The sequence below is a fragment of the Zingiber officinale genome, chromosome 9B (assembly GCF_018446385.1).
Source record: "Zingiber officinale cultivar Zhangliang chromosome 9B, Zo_v1.1, whole genome shotgun sequence".
In the NCBI taxonomy this organism is placed as follows: Eukaryota; Viridiplantae; Streptophyta; class Magnoliopsida; order Zingiberales; family Zingiberaceae; genus Zingiber; species Zingiber officinale.
Genome location: NC_056003.1, coordinates 59,815,433 through 59,831,203, shown reverse-complemented (window position 1 = coordinate 59,831,203; position 15,771 = coordinate 59,815,433). Strand labels below are relative to the sequence as shown.

The window sequence follows — 15,771 nt, the reverse complement described above, 5'->3', positions numbered from 1 at the left end:
TTCTTAATATATTTAACCACCGACATGTCTCTGTGACAAAGCTCTAAGAGTTCTCTTGCTAGGTGGGTTTTACTGTCAGTTGTGAAATACTTCCCATAGAATACTTCTTGAAAACCATCCCAGGTCAATGTAGCCAAGTCCACCACAGAATGTGTACCCTTCCACCAAATGCGAGCATCATCATGTAGCATGAATATTGCACACCTGACCTTGTCAACGTCGGTGAGATGCATAAAGTGATAGATCATCTCCAATGATCGGATCCACCCTTCCATAACAATTGGGTCAGTGGTACCCTTAAACTTTGTCGGACCTAGCTCCCTTAATTGTCTGTACACTAGGTTAACACTTGTAGTGGGACGGCGGAGTGCATTCTCATCCTCTCTAGCCCTCAGCAGTTCTTGGATCTGTTCCCCGTCAATTCGACTATGTTCTTGCAAGAGCACTGTAAGTCCGGTCAAGAACTGATTGTTTTATCCACCACTCTCACCGTTGTTTCTTTTGGCAGCCATACTCCTATATGTTCAAGTATCTACATCATTATTTCAAGTATATACTTAAACATAGCAAAATTTATTACTATTACTTTGGCATATAAAATCTAAATCTTACAGACTTGAAGGCAGAAGTATCCAAGTCCTTATGAGATTGTACACACATACTGTCCTTTAGAAACGACCACTATGATACTAACTGAAACAACCCTAATCACTTACCCACAAATGAACCATACAATATCAACAATACACTGCAGGTGATTTACTAGAAACTAAACCAAAAACTCCAAGCTGAAAGGAAACAACGTTACGTCATATATTTGTCCAAGGTTTTAAAAGAAAAATAAGAAAGCATATCTCCCAAGAAAAACATTTGTGATCTCCTACCAATGCAAGCCAACAAGCAGTCTCCCTCTCATACTAACATAACAAGTCAAAGGAAAAGGATTAATAACTGACACTTAGCGCCCCTGGATAGTGTGTGATGCATTCAACCTCATCTCCTCAGCTACTCCGCCTCCGTGCTCCTGGTCACTTTGGCATAGCATCTTCCACACCTGCAATCATAATAGGATGAGTCCACCGACCCAACAAGCATAATCCACTAGTAGGTGTATGACATAAATAACAAATTGGAGCAAACAGTAGGAAGTATAAAATAGAAATTTACTATACATGAATGAAAATATAAGGTTAGCTTTAGAGAAGGAAAGCTAGAGAACATGGAGCATGATTATAATAACATGAAAGAGCAAAAAAATAATAATATAGGTATAACCTAATAAACATGTACTTAACGGAAATTAGTGGTAACCGTTATTCGAGCCCATTTATTTAGTCCATGATCAAACTCTAGAGGTACCTCTTAAGAGACTTGTATCCATATGGTTTCAGTCGGCATATATCACATTATCATTTCTGTATAGAGGAGCCCTCCCCGGAGCTCATCCTAGGCACCCATCCCTACAGTTACCACATCTATACCTAATCATCCAACATTCACCATTATACCAAACAAACATAACTTAATTCATGTTATACATTCCAAGTAAACATATATTTTCAATGTATCATATGGAACCGACGAAACATCTAAATATCATAAGGAATCAACCAAACATCTGTTGGTTAGTCCTAGGAAAATTGTACCGGTTCTACTGTACAAAAATTTTGTACAAGTGTCGAACCTTTCCTTAAATAACCTATTGTGTTCTTTAGAAGTTAAATTAGGAATCGCAGATGGAACTTAACATCATTGATTTCAAATTTAACTTATTTGTTCTTGATGGTTTAGATTTGAATCACAAGCGGAACTTAACACTATTGATTCAAATCCACCTATGTTATTAATTTCATTAAATATTAATTTTCAAAATTGGCTTCCAGGACTTCATGGTGAGGCACATGGCCTTCTTGGATATGGGAGCAACCACCACCGCATAGACAAAGCCTTTTAAGGAAAGCTAATATTTAATTTGCTTAAATAACTCTAGGTTTAACCAAAAAGAACAATCGAATCACAAATTTGAAAAAGAAAAGAAAAGAAACACAACTTCGAAATAAATCTGAAAACTCTAGAATCATATGCCTCTTATGTTTGGTATTTCCAAAAATAACTATACAAAGAAAACTAGTATGATGCGGAAAACAATTACTAGTTATACCTTTCTTTGTAAGCAAATAACCTCTTGATCTTCTACCGTATTCCTCTTCTTATCCCGGACGTTGTGTGGGCAACGATCTACCGCGATGAGAATCCACCTAAGCCACCTTCTTCTCCAAGCAAGATTCGACCACCATAATTCTCCAAGAGAAGTAGAGGTCCGACCACCACCACCAAGCTCCAAGGGATGCTAGAAACAAAAACTCCTTTCTCTCCTTCTTCTCCTAGCTAGAACCGGCCACCATGGATTTCTCTTGTGTTGATGTCGCCGGCCACAAATGAGGAAGAGAAGAGAAGAAGAAGAGAAGAGACCCTAGGGCCGGCCACACTAAGGAGGAAAAGAGAGGAAGAAAAAGAATAGAGTCGTTAGCCATGAAGGCACCTCTACCCCCTCTTTTATAATCCTTGGTCTTGACAAATAAGGAAATTTTAATAAAAACTTCTTTAATTCTTTTGCCATGAAAAAGAAATTTTAATTAATTAAAAATATTTTCTCACATATTATGGCCGGCCACTATAAAATCCAAAACAAGGAGAGTTTTAATTAACACAAGAATTAAAACTTCCTAATTTATTTCCGGAAATTTATAAAAAAATTCTCCAATAATTTTTCCCTTCATGGTGGTTTGTAAAAAGGAAATTTTATAAATTAAAATCTTTCTTTTAAACATGTGGATGATTTCCAAAAAGGAAAATTATCTCTAAAAATTAAAATCTCCTTTTAATCTACAAATAAGGAAAGATATTAAATCTTTTCTTAATCTTTTGTAGAAACTTATAAAAGAAATATTTATTTTTTTAAACTCTCTTTTAAATCATGAACATGGTTAAAAAAGGAAATTTTTCTTAAAATTAAAATCCACCTTTCAATCTATAAATAAGGAAAGATTTTAAATCTTTTCTTAATCTTTTGTAGAAAGCTATAAAAGGAATGATTTAAATTTTAAACTCTCTTTTAAAACCATGATATCCACATAAGAAATAATTTTAATAAAAATCCTTTTTTATTATCTAGTGGCCGACCACCTATAATTGGCTCCACCATTAGCTTTGGCCGGCCCTAGCTTGGGCTTCAAGCTAGCTTGACCGTCCACCTTAAGGTGGTTAGAAAGGTGGGTATAGGTGGGTATAATTCTCTATATACAAGAGGCTACGATAGGGACCAAGAGGAGGAATTGGTTTTGGTCTCCCGATGAAATTAAGCTTCCCGTGTTCGCCCCGAACACACAACTTAACTTCATCAATAATAATTCATACCACTAAAGAATTATTATTGAACTACCGCACCAATCCCAAATTATATTTTGGGCTCCTACTTATTATGAGTGTGTTATTCTCCCTGTGTTTAAGATGTTGGATGTCCACTAATTAATTGAGTTACTGACAACTCATTTTAATTAATATCTCAGTCCAAGAGTAGTACCACTCAACCTTATCATCATGTCGGACTAAGTCCACCTGCAGGGTTTAACATGATAACTCTTATGAGCTCCTCTTGGGGACATTATCAACCTAAATTACTAGGACACAGTTTTCTTCTATAATCAATAACACACACTATAAGTAGTATCATTTCCCAACTTATCGGGCTTATTGATTTATCGAACTAAATCTCACCCATTGATAAGTCAAAGAAATAAATACAAAATATATGTGTTTGTTATTATATTAGGATTAAGAGCACACACTTCCATAATAACTAAGGTCTAGTTCTTTTATCAAGTCAGTATAAAAAGAACTTACCTAAAATGGTCCTACTCAATACACTTAGAGTGTACTTGTAACAACCTAAATTTCCTCATTTTGAGTCCTAATAGTAATTAAAGATATTTAGAGATGCTTTAGAAATATTCTAGAGATTTTTAAAAATTTTTAGAGTATTTTTATATAATTTTTGGAGTTCATTTGGTATTTTTACCAAAAGAAATAAGTTGCAAAAATAAAGAGGTTGAGCCGAGATTCGAACCGGAGACCTCCAGTTAAGCAAAGCCTTAAGTTGTCTCGGATGACCAGGAACCCAGCAGGGCCGTACTGATTAAATATATAGCAAAATAAACTTAAGCAGTAATAGAAAACATAAAATATTAAGTATAAAAGAGTTTCGGCTGAGGTTCGAACCCGCGACCTCCGACCCGGTCCAAGCGAAGCGCGATGGCCAAGCGCCAAAGCGGGCTGTGCTGATCAAAGAGAGGACGAAATATATTTAAGCAATGGTAGATAACAAGATACCCGAGTTATAAAGAGAGAACTTAGGTCTTCCCGTGACCTAAATTCTTTTCTCTTCTCTCGACTGCGCACGGCGTCTCTGCTCGGGCGAAAATGAAGCCGAAGCTAGGTTTCGTCTCCGGCGACCGACCAAGGGTCAAATCCGAGAGTTCTTTCTGCCATCACGATCCTCTCGTCGAGGAGAATCTGTAGACACGAAGAAGAAGCCGAAAACTTGCAAATCTCCGAAACCCTAGAAGCTTAATTCGGATTGTAAGTCCAAGAAACCAATGTAAGTGCTTCCTCACTTGCAGTAGAGTAGTTCCGGATTCTTATTCTTCTTATTTTCGAATTTTGTTGTGGAGATTTTGGTTTAGGGCTTGCTGCCATGAGATTCAAAGAAAGAACAAGAAAGAGGATGATTTGTATAGTTTGGGCATGTAATTTAAATCCTTCCACCTTTATAATTAGTACATCAAATTTAGACATGCTTTAGATTGGTTTATATTTGGCCTTTCGATTTTAGATTTGTGGTATCCTTAGTTTTGAAACATGCTGTATAGTTGTGGCTGTTGAAACTTGTAATCTCCAAAACCCTAGAAGCTCCTCCTTTCGATTGTAAGTCCAAGAAGAAAGTAAGTGCTTCTCACCTACAGTAGGAGTAGTTTCAGACCTTTGTTCTTCTTGAATTCGAAGTATGTTGTAAGATTGTGGGTTTTGAAATTTCTGCCATGGATCTCAAAGGAGGAAGGTAATTAGATTAAGCATGTAGGTATGTGTTTTTTTTATGGATCACTACCGAATAGTAATGTTTGGGTTGTATGGAAGCTAGCAATTTTCTGTTTTCTTTTGTTGTCGTTGCACATAGCAAGAAGAACAATTATGTTTTGGGTTTACAGTAGCAATTTCCATTAGAATTGTTATTTGTGACCTCAAACGGATTTAGTTTTGTGTCGAAATATTGAGCATGAACATAATAGAAGACCACGGTATTACCTTAAGCATTGTAGTTAGATTTCTCTTGTTAAAGCATGCTGTTCGATTTTCTTTGTTATTTAAATCGTTGTGACTTAGCTGTGCGTGAACAGCATGAGCGTTCAGTTGGATCTCTTGTATCTGATTCACCATGCCCAACAACCCCTTTAGATTTCAGATGTCGAATTTTGTAGTTCCAATGAGTAGGAACAATCGTGACTGGAGTATGCACCCTTAGTTTCTTGTGCTACTTCAATAAGCAGGGAATGGTTATATGTTAACATTTTAGTTTTAGAATTTGATAAAGCCTTTCAGTTTTAGAATTTGATAAAACATTTCAGTTTAGAATTTTTTTTTAAAGGCATTTCAGTTTTAGATTTCTTGTATCTGGAGTCAATTGTTGTAAGAATAGCTTCATATCTTGCTCCGGATTTTTGTACATATACCTTTATGAGTAATTATAAGTAAATGAAGACCAAGGTCTTAATTTTGATTCCAAATTCCAGCATTTGAGGATTAGCAGCACGTCTAGTGCTTGAAGAAATGCCAAGACATTATATACTAGAAGTATAAAAGATAAAAGGTATTTTATTTGAAAAGGCTAGTACCCGACTTCCGAGGTTGTCGTTAAACAAATCCAGGTGACCAATTCCGAGGTCTTGGCCCTGGTAAGACCAAGGTCTTTACCCTTGTAGAACTGGTGGCTCGCTACCTCAGTTTTACTAGGGAGCGCGCAATGGTACTACGCCTGGGCCCAAGAAAGAATTGATTATTATTTTGAAGTATAAAAGTATAAGATTTTAAACAAGTGAAATAAGCTTCACATGAGTTTAAAGTTCAGCAAGTTTACTTTCTGATATGCCGACATGTTGTTTGGATTTGCTTACATGTTTAGCATTTTAGTATGCTATGTTTCTTTTGCTGTTAGATGAGCATGAGTAGTATTTCTTCCTGAGCATTCAGTTTTAGATTTCTTCCAGTTACATGCATATTCGAGTTTTTGTGAGTTAGATAGCGCTTACTAAGCAATTTTGCTTATAGTTGCATTTCCTCTTACTGCAGATAAAGGAAAGGAAAAGTTATAGCAAAGGAAGGCGACAAGGAGGTGCGGATGGATGTGTGATGTTTGGACTATGGAAGCCTTGGGAATTAGTTTAAAGTTCATTAAGATTTTGTAATGAAGATTTTATGATTTAGAACTCTTCCTTTTAATTGTTATGAACATTAGTTTCATTATTTGAGTGGTATTATTGTTGCATGCATGATCAGATTAATATATATTTTGTTTAGCATGTTCAGATTGATGTATAGATTTAGATGTGAACATAAGCTTGAGTAATATGTATAGATGAGTTATTTATGTTTTCCGCTGTTACATACTTACATTTACATGTGAGCAACATAGTTAAGATAAGTTAGTAGTCCAGTAGCGCTCCACCCTCACAGACTAGTAGTGAGGAGGGTGGGGTGTTACAGTACTAGTGTAATTTATCAGTCAAGATAAACTAATCCCTAATCACACTATGACTTTACCGATGGTTTGTTCCTTTCCATCTTAGTCGTGAGCAACTGTTTATAATTTATAAAGAACTGATAACATGATCTTCTGTGCATGACACCATACACCATATTATCTACGATATAAATTAATTGAACAACTACACTTAACATAAATGTAGATACTTGACCAATGTGATTCTTATTTCTAAATAAATGTTTATACAAAAGCTAAGCTTTTAGTATACACTTTAACAACATCTAGGTATCATAAGGAATCATTGAAAATCTAAGCATTATAAGGAATCAACGAAGACATCTAAGTATCATAAGGAATTCAATGAGAAAGTCCACATAATTTAATCATTCTATGCTAATGGGACCTTACAATTTTAATCTAAATTGAAAATTAAATTAATTATTTCACAAAACTCATAAGGTTCCCTGATTGATAATCTAAAAAAGGGTGAGATGAATTTAGGTTAAAATAAAAATTAGTAAAATTAAATTAAATTAAATTTAAATTAAATTAAACTTAAATTAAATTAAATTTAAATCAAATTAAACTTAAATCAAATTCAACTAACATCAAATTAAACTTAAATCAAATCTAACTTAATTAATCAAATTCAACTAAAATCAAATTTAACTTAAATCAAATTTAACTTAAATCAAATTCAACTAAAATCAAATTCAACTAACATCAAATTAAACTTAAATTAAATTAAATTTAAATCCAACTAACCTTAAATCAAATCTAACTCAATTAATCAAATTCAACTAAAATCAATTTCAACTAATATAAAATTAAACTTAAATCTAATCTAACTCAATTAATCAAATTCAACTAAAATCAAATTAAACTTAAATCAAATTAAACTTAAATAAAATCCAACTTACTTCAAAGTAAATTTAAATCAAATTAACCTTAAATCAAATCAAACTCAACTAATTAAGTTAACCTTAAATCAAATCTAACTCAATTAATCAAATTCAACTCGGCCAAACTGCATAAGAGTCTGGGACATATGTGTGAGAGCATGCTCACTTATAACTCAGTAGAACGACATAAGAGTCTGGAATATAGGTGCTAGAGCACTTATAACTAGGTCGGATGACTTGAGAGTCTGGAATATAAGCGCGAGAGTATGCTCACTTATAACTCAACCCGACGACTCAAGAGTCTGGGATAGGTGCGAGAGTATACTTACTTAAACTCGGTTGGACGGCTCGAGAGTTTGGGACATTAGTGTGAGAGCACACTTGCTTATAACTTGGCCGAACTGCTCAAGAGTCTGGGGCATAGGCGCGAGAGCACACTCGCTTATAACTCAACCAAACGACACGAGAGTCTGGAATATAGACGCGAGAGCATGCTCGCTTATAACTCGACCGGATGACACTAGAGTTTGGGACATTGGCGCTAGAGCACACTCGCTTATAACTCGGTCGAATGACTCGAGAGTCTAGAATATAGGCGCAAGAGCACGCTCGCTTATAACATGATTAGATGACTCGAGAGTCTGGAATATAGGGCTCTTGAAATAAACTTGCCTGCATTTTCATTAAGTGCAAATATTCAACATGATGCATTAGTTAATTACAGGCATACTCTTAAGCCCTATAGGGCTACAGATGATTTACGCTCCAAGGCTGGTCAAATTCTTTCCATCTGCATCCTGGAGGTAATAGGAACCCGAGGCGAGCTTTTACAGTACCTTGTATGGTCCATCCCACTATGGCTCTAGTTTGTTGATATCCCTGACCAGCTTAATCTGCTTCTAGACCAAATCCCCCACCTAAAAAAACATTGGGATAACTTTTCAATTATAATTTTACCTCATTCGTTGATGGTATCCCATTAGTTGAACTGTTGTCTTGTCTTTGATCTCCTCTATCAGATCAAGCTTTATGAGGCACTGACTAACATTGCCTTCATATTATAGTTGCCTTTAATCAAATTCCATGCCAACTTTGATTGGGACAATTGCCTCACTACCATAAATAAGGTTAAAAGGAGTTATACTTGTCGCTTCTCATGGAGTGGTGCGGTAAATCCACAATGCACTAGGCAACTCCTTGACCCAGCTTCCTCCCACATGATCAAGCTTAGTTTTAAGCCCTTTGATGATTTCTCTATTAGTGAATTTCTCCTGACCATTGCTTTGGGGATAGATGACTGATGTAAAAATTTGTAAAATGTCATAACCTGCGCACCATTCTTGTATCTTCTGGCCTTGAAATTATCTTCCATTATCTGAAATAAGCCTGTATGAAATTTTGAATCAACAAATAAATATTTTGCCAGAGGAACTTGATGACCATGCGCTCGATTATCTTAGCAAGCGACTCAGCTTCCACCCACTTGGAAAAATAATCCATCGTCACTAAAATGAATTTTTTTGAGCACACACCATTGGGAAAGACCCAACAATATCCATGCCTCATTAGTCAAACGAACAAGAGATGATTGAGGTCTTCAACATTTCAGTAGGGTGGTGAGGAATGTTGTGATGTTTCTGACATGATATCAAGTTGCTATCAATTGAGCCGAGCAAGATTACAGAGTGGTCAAAAGTACATGGCCAATAAAATTTTCCTAGCAAGCGACCAAGCACCTGAGTGACTTCTACAGAAACCTCGATGAACTTCTTGTAGGATGTACTGCACATCATCCGATCTGACACACTTAAGTTAAGGAAGAGAGAAGCCCTCTTGTATAGATGATCCCCAATCAAGGTGAATCGACCGACCATTTTCTTAATCATACGTGCTTGCTCCCGGTCAGCTAGCAAGATTCCTTGCTGGAGAAATGAAATTAATGGCACTCTTCAATTAGTTTGTAATTCCAACTCGACCTCTCTTTCGATGTGAGATATTAACAGTGTTTGCTCTACAGGCTTGTCCATGCCCCCAGGGTTATGGTGCAGCAGTAGGGTATTTAAATTGTCACCCAGGCACTCGTGATTCAATCCCTATCCATGATAAATTTGTAGAAATTTTCCCTCCAAATAGGATGTCAACCAAAGGATACTAGCTTCTAGGCTGCCCACCATGAGTGCTTCTTGATTTATCCTAGTGGTCGGTGGGAAAATTCTATGGGATCGAGCTGGGGCTAGCTGGGTTTATCATTTTTTTTTCTATAGGTTGTTCAAAGTCTATGGAATTAGAGAACCAACAATTTGGCTAGCTCATCTACCTTTTGATTTTCTGATCAGGAAATCTTCTATGAAATAACTTTTTGGAATCCTGCTCTCAACTTCTCAAATACCTCCGCATATAACTTGAGTTACTTATTATTGATTTCAAAATTACCTGAAAGTTGTTGAGCTATCAACTGAGAGTCTGAGTAATTAAGACTCGGGGGCCCCCCACATGCCTTGTAGCCTATAGGCCGACTATCAATGCCTCATATTCTACTTCATTATTAGTATACCAGTAATCTAGCTGAACAAATAATTACAATCTGTCCTCCCTAGGTAAGATCGTAAGAATGTCTACTCCACTTCCTTGCCGGGTGGACAACCCATTCATATATATTTTTCAGGCTTTCCCTGACTTTGAGATTTGCATTTTAGTTACAAAATCAGCTAAGACCTGAGCTTTGATGACTGCTCAGGATTGGTATTGTATGTCATACTCACTGAGTTCAGTGGTCCACTTAATCAATCCCCCTATGGCATCTGGGTTGATGAGCACTTGGCCCAGGGTGCTACTAGTCAACATAATGATCAGGTGAGAGAGGAAATATGGGCACAATCTTCGAGCGGCTAAGACCAGCTCATATGCCAATTTTTCCAGAGTAATGTAGTGACATTCAACATTCTTTAATAAATGACTCAAGAAATATATAGACTATTATTTTTTCCCGCTCTTGCCTTACTAATATTAACCCGACGACACTCTTCGTAGTGGAAAAATATACCTACAAAGGCTCATCCACTATTGGTTTAGCAAGTACAGGTAGGGTGGACAAATAGTCTTTTAACTCCTCTAATGTCTTGTCACACTCAGCATCTCATTGAAATTTGGTGACTTAGTGTAGTATCTTGAAAAAGGATAAGCTCTGGCTGACTAATCTTGATATGAAGCAAGACAATGTTGTGATCCATCTAGTCAATCATTGTGCCTCCCTTAGATTACGTGAGGAGCCATGTCTTGTAGAGCTAGCACCTCACTCGAGTCAGCTTCGATTCCTACTCTATAACTATGTAGCCTAAGAAATATCCACTCTTGGCTCCAAAGAGATATTTACTGGGGTTGAGCTTAAGCCTGTACTCCCTTAAAATTTATCAAGTTTCATCTATGTCAGTACACAAATTGATCGCCCGGAGTGGCTTTATTAGGATGTCATCCATGTATACCTTTATATTGAGTCTGATATGCTTATAGAATACTTTGTTCATGAGCTATTGATAATTAACTCCTACATTTTTTAGTACAAATGGGATAACATTGTTGTTGGTGCAATCGACCTCCAAAGTTTTAATATCTGACAAATATGTTTAATGGAGTTTGATCAAGAAAAGTCCTAGTTGTGGCTAGGCAAGGGTGAGAAGTCAACCGAGTGACTAATCCTAACTACAATTAGGTAAGGGAAGTCTTAGTTGCGACCAGGTAAGGGAAGTCCTAGTTGCGGCTAGGTAAGGGAAATCTCAGCAGATTATGGACGCCAAGTAGAAGGATTCGATAGGTCTGGAGTGTTGGGATGTATACTATAAGCCTAACTTTTATATGAACATCTGTTTTGAAATATTTTAAAATGAGAATCACTTTGGTCAAATATTTGCAGTTGTCCATTTAATTTATATTATAGATAATATGATATATGGTGCCACACAAAAGATCATGTTATCAGATCCTTATAAATTATAAATAGTAGCTCACAACCAAGATGGATTGGGGCAAATCATTGGTACAGTTGTAGTGTAATTTGGTATTAGTTTGTCTTGACTATAAAATTACACTAGTACACTATGTGTGTATTGAGCAGGACCGTTTGAGGTTGTTTCATTTGTACTGATTACATAAAAGAACAAAACCTCTATTATTATGGATGTGCATCCTCTTAATCTTTATATAATAACAAGCACGTATACTTAATATTTATTTCTTTAACTTATCAATGGGTGAGATTTATTCGTTAAATCAATAGGCCCAATGAGTTGGGAAATAGTATTGTTTATATGGTATGTTGTTGATTATAGAAAGAATCAGTGTTCTAATTATTTAGGTTGATAATGTCCCCTTGAGGAGCTCATAAGGATTATCATATAAATCCTGCAGGTGGACTTAGTCCGACATGATAATAAAGTTGAGTGGTACTACTCTTGGAATCAAATGTTAATTAATTGAGTTGTCAGTAACTCATTTAATTAACAGACATACGATATCTTAAACACAGGGAGATTAACACACTCATAATAAGAAGGAGCCCATATTGTAATATGGGATTGGTGCGGTAATTCAATAATAACCCTTTAATGGTATGAGTTGAGTGTTCGGGCTGAACACAGGAAGGCCAAGCCCATTGGAGGCCTAAACCAATTCCTCCTCTAGGTCCCTGTTGTGGCCTCCATATAAAGCCTCGCATCCAACCATCTACGTTGTTGTTGTTGTGGTTTTTGGTTAGCCTCCTCCTTTCCTAGGGTCGACGCCACCTTCCTCCATTCCTAGGGTCGGCGCCACCTCCATCTCTTGCTAGGGCTGGCGCCACCTCCATCTCTTGCTAGGGCTAGTAGTTCCTCCTCCTTGCTAAGGTCGGTGACTCCTCCTTGCTAGGGCCGGCGGCTCTTGCTTTCCTTGGTGGGTGGCGTCTTGGAAAAGAAGAAGAAGACGAGAAGGTGCCTTATCCTAGAGCTTCTCTTGGTGGTTGGCGGTTTGGAAACAACGAAGGGAAGGGTGTTTGTTATCTTGGTAGATCGTCACCTACACGACGTCCAAGAAGAGAAAAGGAATACATCCAAAGATCAAGAGGTTTTTAGCTACAAAGGAAAGGTACAACTAGTTATTTGATTCCGTCGCGTAATTAGTTTAGTTTTCTTTGTATCGATTTTGAATACCAACACAAGAGGTCATCGATCTTGTACTTCGATCAAGGTGTGCTTTGATCCGTCAAGAACTTGCTTGATTGATCAAACACATGTCTGATAAAAAATGCAGGTTGCTAGGAAAAGTTCTATACTTATACAATTTTTGTACAGGGGAAATTGAAACAGAACGGAATTCCAGCGTCTTCATGGAGGACCTAATATCGAATCCTTGGTGGGCTGATCCAATGTTGAGTCTTAGTGAGTGAAGCCAGATGGAGAAAATCCTAAGGCGAGGTAACCTTAGGTCCTGGTGAATAAAGCTAGGTGGAGAAAACCCTAGAGGGAGGTAACTCTAGCAGTCGACCGAACCAGCAGATCTCGGTAAATCTAAGTTTAGCTTTATCATAGTATTCTGTATTATAATTATTGTTGTTGGCTAAGGTAGTATTATAGAAAAAGCCTTAGTGGTTTAAGGATCAGACACTGTGCAGAGAAAGTCCAAACAGGTATGGATGACCATGTTTGGCAGGTAGGTTGAGGTAAGCAACTGATGAAGAGCGACAGTGAGGTCGTGTTTTGAAAAGGAACAAACCCTAAGTTACTGATCCAACTGAAGAAACCGGGAAGATTTGCAAGTTGAGATCAAGATAGTTCTAATATCAAATATTATTCATGCATCTTACTACTCATACATTATACTGTGTTAACCTTTGTTTTGTAGGAACATATTTTGTTTCTCTATTTTGCAGGAACTTGTTGGTACGGGAAGCATCCTACGATCGAACCTGTGTTTTGATTATGTCAAAGGGTCTAAAGTTAAGTTGTCTTGTTATCTAACGAGATTTGTTAAGTTTACAGAAAGTCCTAAGTTGTCTTGTTATCTAACAAGATTTGTTAAGTTTGCAAAAAGTCCTAAGTTGTCTTAGGCAAAAGTCCTAGTGGATTCTAGGCAGGTGGAAAATCTTAGGGGGTGGTAACTATCACAATATGAAACTATTTTACAAAGCCCTCAGGGCCACATATACCTCGGCCAACACGACCGAAACAATAACAATAAACATAATTAAACAACCTCGCAGTTTATATATATTTCAGCCTCTGACTGACACAACTATACAGTTTATATTTGAAAACCACCTACTCCACTACAATGACAGAAATCTTAAAACCACAACAGAGAAACCAATGCAATGGAAAAAGAAGTGTAGTAGACCAAAAACTCGAAAAAACTCCTCGAGTGCAAACATACAAATCACACACATATATATGAAATGTAACAAGGAACCAAAAGACTAAAGAGTAGAAAACTGACACGACACGAAGTGAGGACTAGCGACTGGAACCTCATGGCGGCCTCAACCTGAAATAGATAAAATCAACGGGGTGAGTCCAACACTCAGCGGATACCAAGTTGACATGCATAGTAAACTATAACTAATAGTAATAGTCATGAAGTACAGTCTCCTAGACAAAAACTGGAAATGCAAAATAGAAAAGGCTGAAGAGAACTGTACTCACTAGGGCCTCCTATCAGAATAGTAAAGTCGTCAGACTGAAAATATCATGTCTCCTATATGCATGTCAATCATATGCATCCACCAAATATGCAGCAAACACAAGCAATAAATGCAATCATGCATATGATGCAAATGACATGGTCACCCCTGACGCCAGTCAGTCATCTCACACACGATGGTGAGATTGAATGGGTAGGGCTATGACAACTGTGCACTCTACCGTCACTGCTCCTGAAAGTGACAGAGTTGGCAGGATGCTGTTGGAGTACGCCTATCCTCCTACCCCAAATCATAAGTGGGGGAGTGCAATGCTCTCATCTCCCTGAGACAGTCCAGAGGAGGGATCCCTGACGTGCTACCACGCTGCGTCACGCTACCCATGAGTGGACCAGCGGAGCACTGACAGAAAAAACTGCCACACACCCTACCTGATATACCACTAACCCATGAGTGGTTGTGTGTGCAGATCCATGTAATTGGCGATGAGCTCAATAATAATGGGGCTACCAATCGCTCAGCATGTAATCATGCAAGATGGTGCATGACACTAAGCATGAAGATCCTGCCCATATCTATGTCCATAAAATATGCACCCAAAGAAAATACATGGATCAAATAAGGAACTCTGGGTACACGTGTCAGATATGGTAAATGTCTAGTCCGGTATATCATAAGGCATGGTATGTCACTACCACTATGAGCATAAATAATCAGGGTAATAATAAATCATAAATGCAAAACAGATGAAAGGATGCAATAGGTATCATGTAGTGACATACAGAAACAAAGATGAACATAATTATTACTAAAGGTTATAATCTACTAAGCATATCAACATGACATTATCAAAAGAGATAAGTAAAGGTACCCACCTCCGATATCACGCGTGCCAAAGGTAATCTCACGTAAGACAACTCGTCGCAAATCAGAGTTCTGTAATAAATCATACATGTATAGTTTCATTTAGCTTCTCCCATATATATCAAATAGCTAGCCAATTTCTTATTTACCAGAAACCCTAATTTATTCATTAAATCTCGGTTAACTAAATAACTCGGGTCTAATCTAAAGCTTAGATTAGATCCATAATTTAACCCCTAACTAAATATAACTCACAAGTTAATTAGGGTTAGTTCCATTAACCCTAACCCTTCTAAATAAACTCCAATAAGAAATGAAATTAATTCTAAAACTCACCTAAATCCTCAGCTGTAGACTCACTGCTAGAACAGTTTTGTTGACGAAACCTATTGCTGGAGTATAGCAGAGTTGCTGATTAAGTTCAAACACCCTACATCACAATCCAACTAAATGTGTATATGAAATCAACTTCAAAACTTACCCAAATACGGATGCTCCACTGTTGACCAAATCTTACCAAAACC

General features: G+C 37.1%; 1 long non-coding RNA gene across 1 annotated transcript; it reads right to left on the bottom strand.

Moving 5' to 3' along the window:
- Positions 1–789: 789 nt before the first annotated feature.
- Positions 790–14,231, bottom strand: LOC122022554. The gene is made up of 2 exons (XR_006123012.1): positions 14,182–14,231; positions 790–1,054 (listed from the first exon to the last, which is right to left on the bottom strand). It is a non-coding gene; the product is annotated as an uncharacterized LOC122022554 (long non-coding RNA).
- Between the last annotated feature and the right edge of the window lie 1,540 nt (positions 14,232–15,771).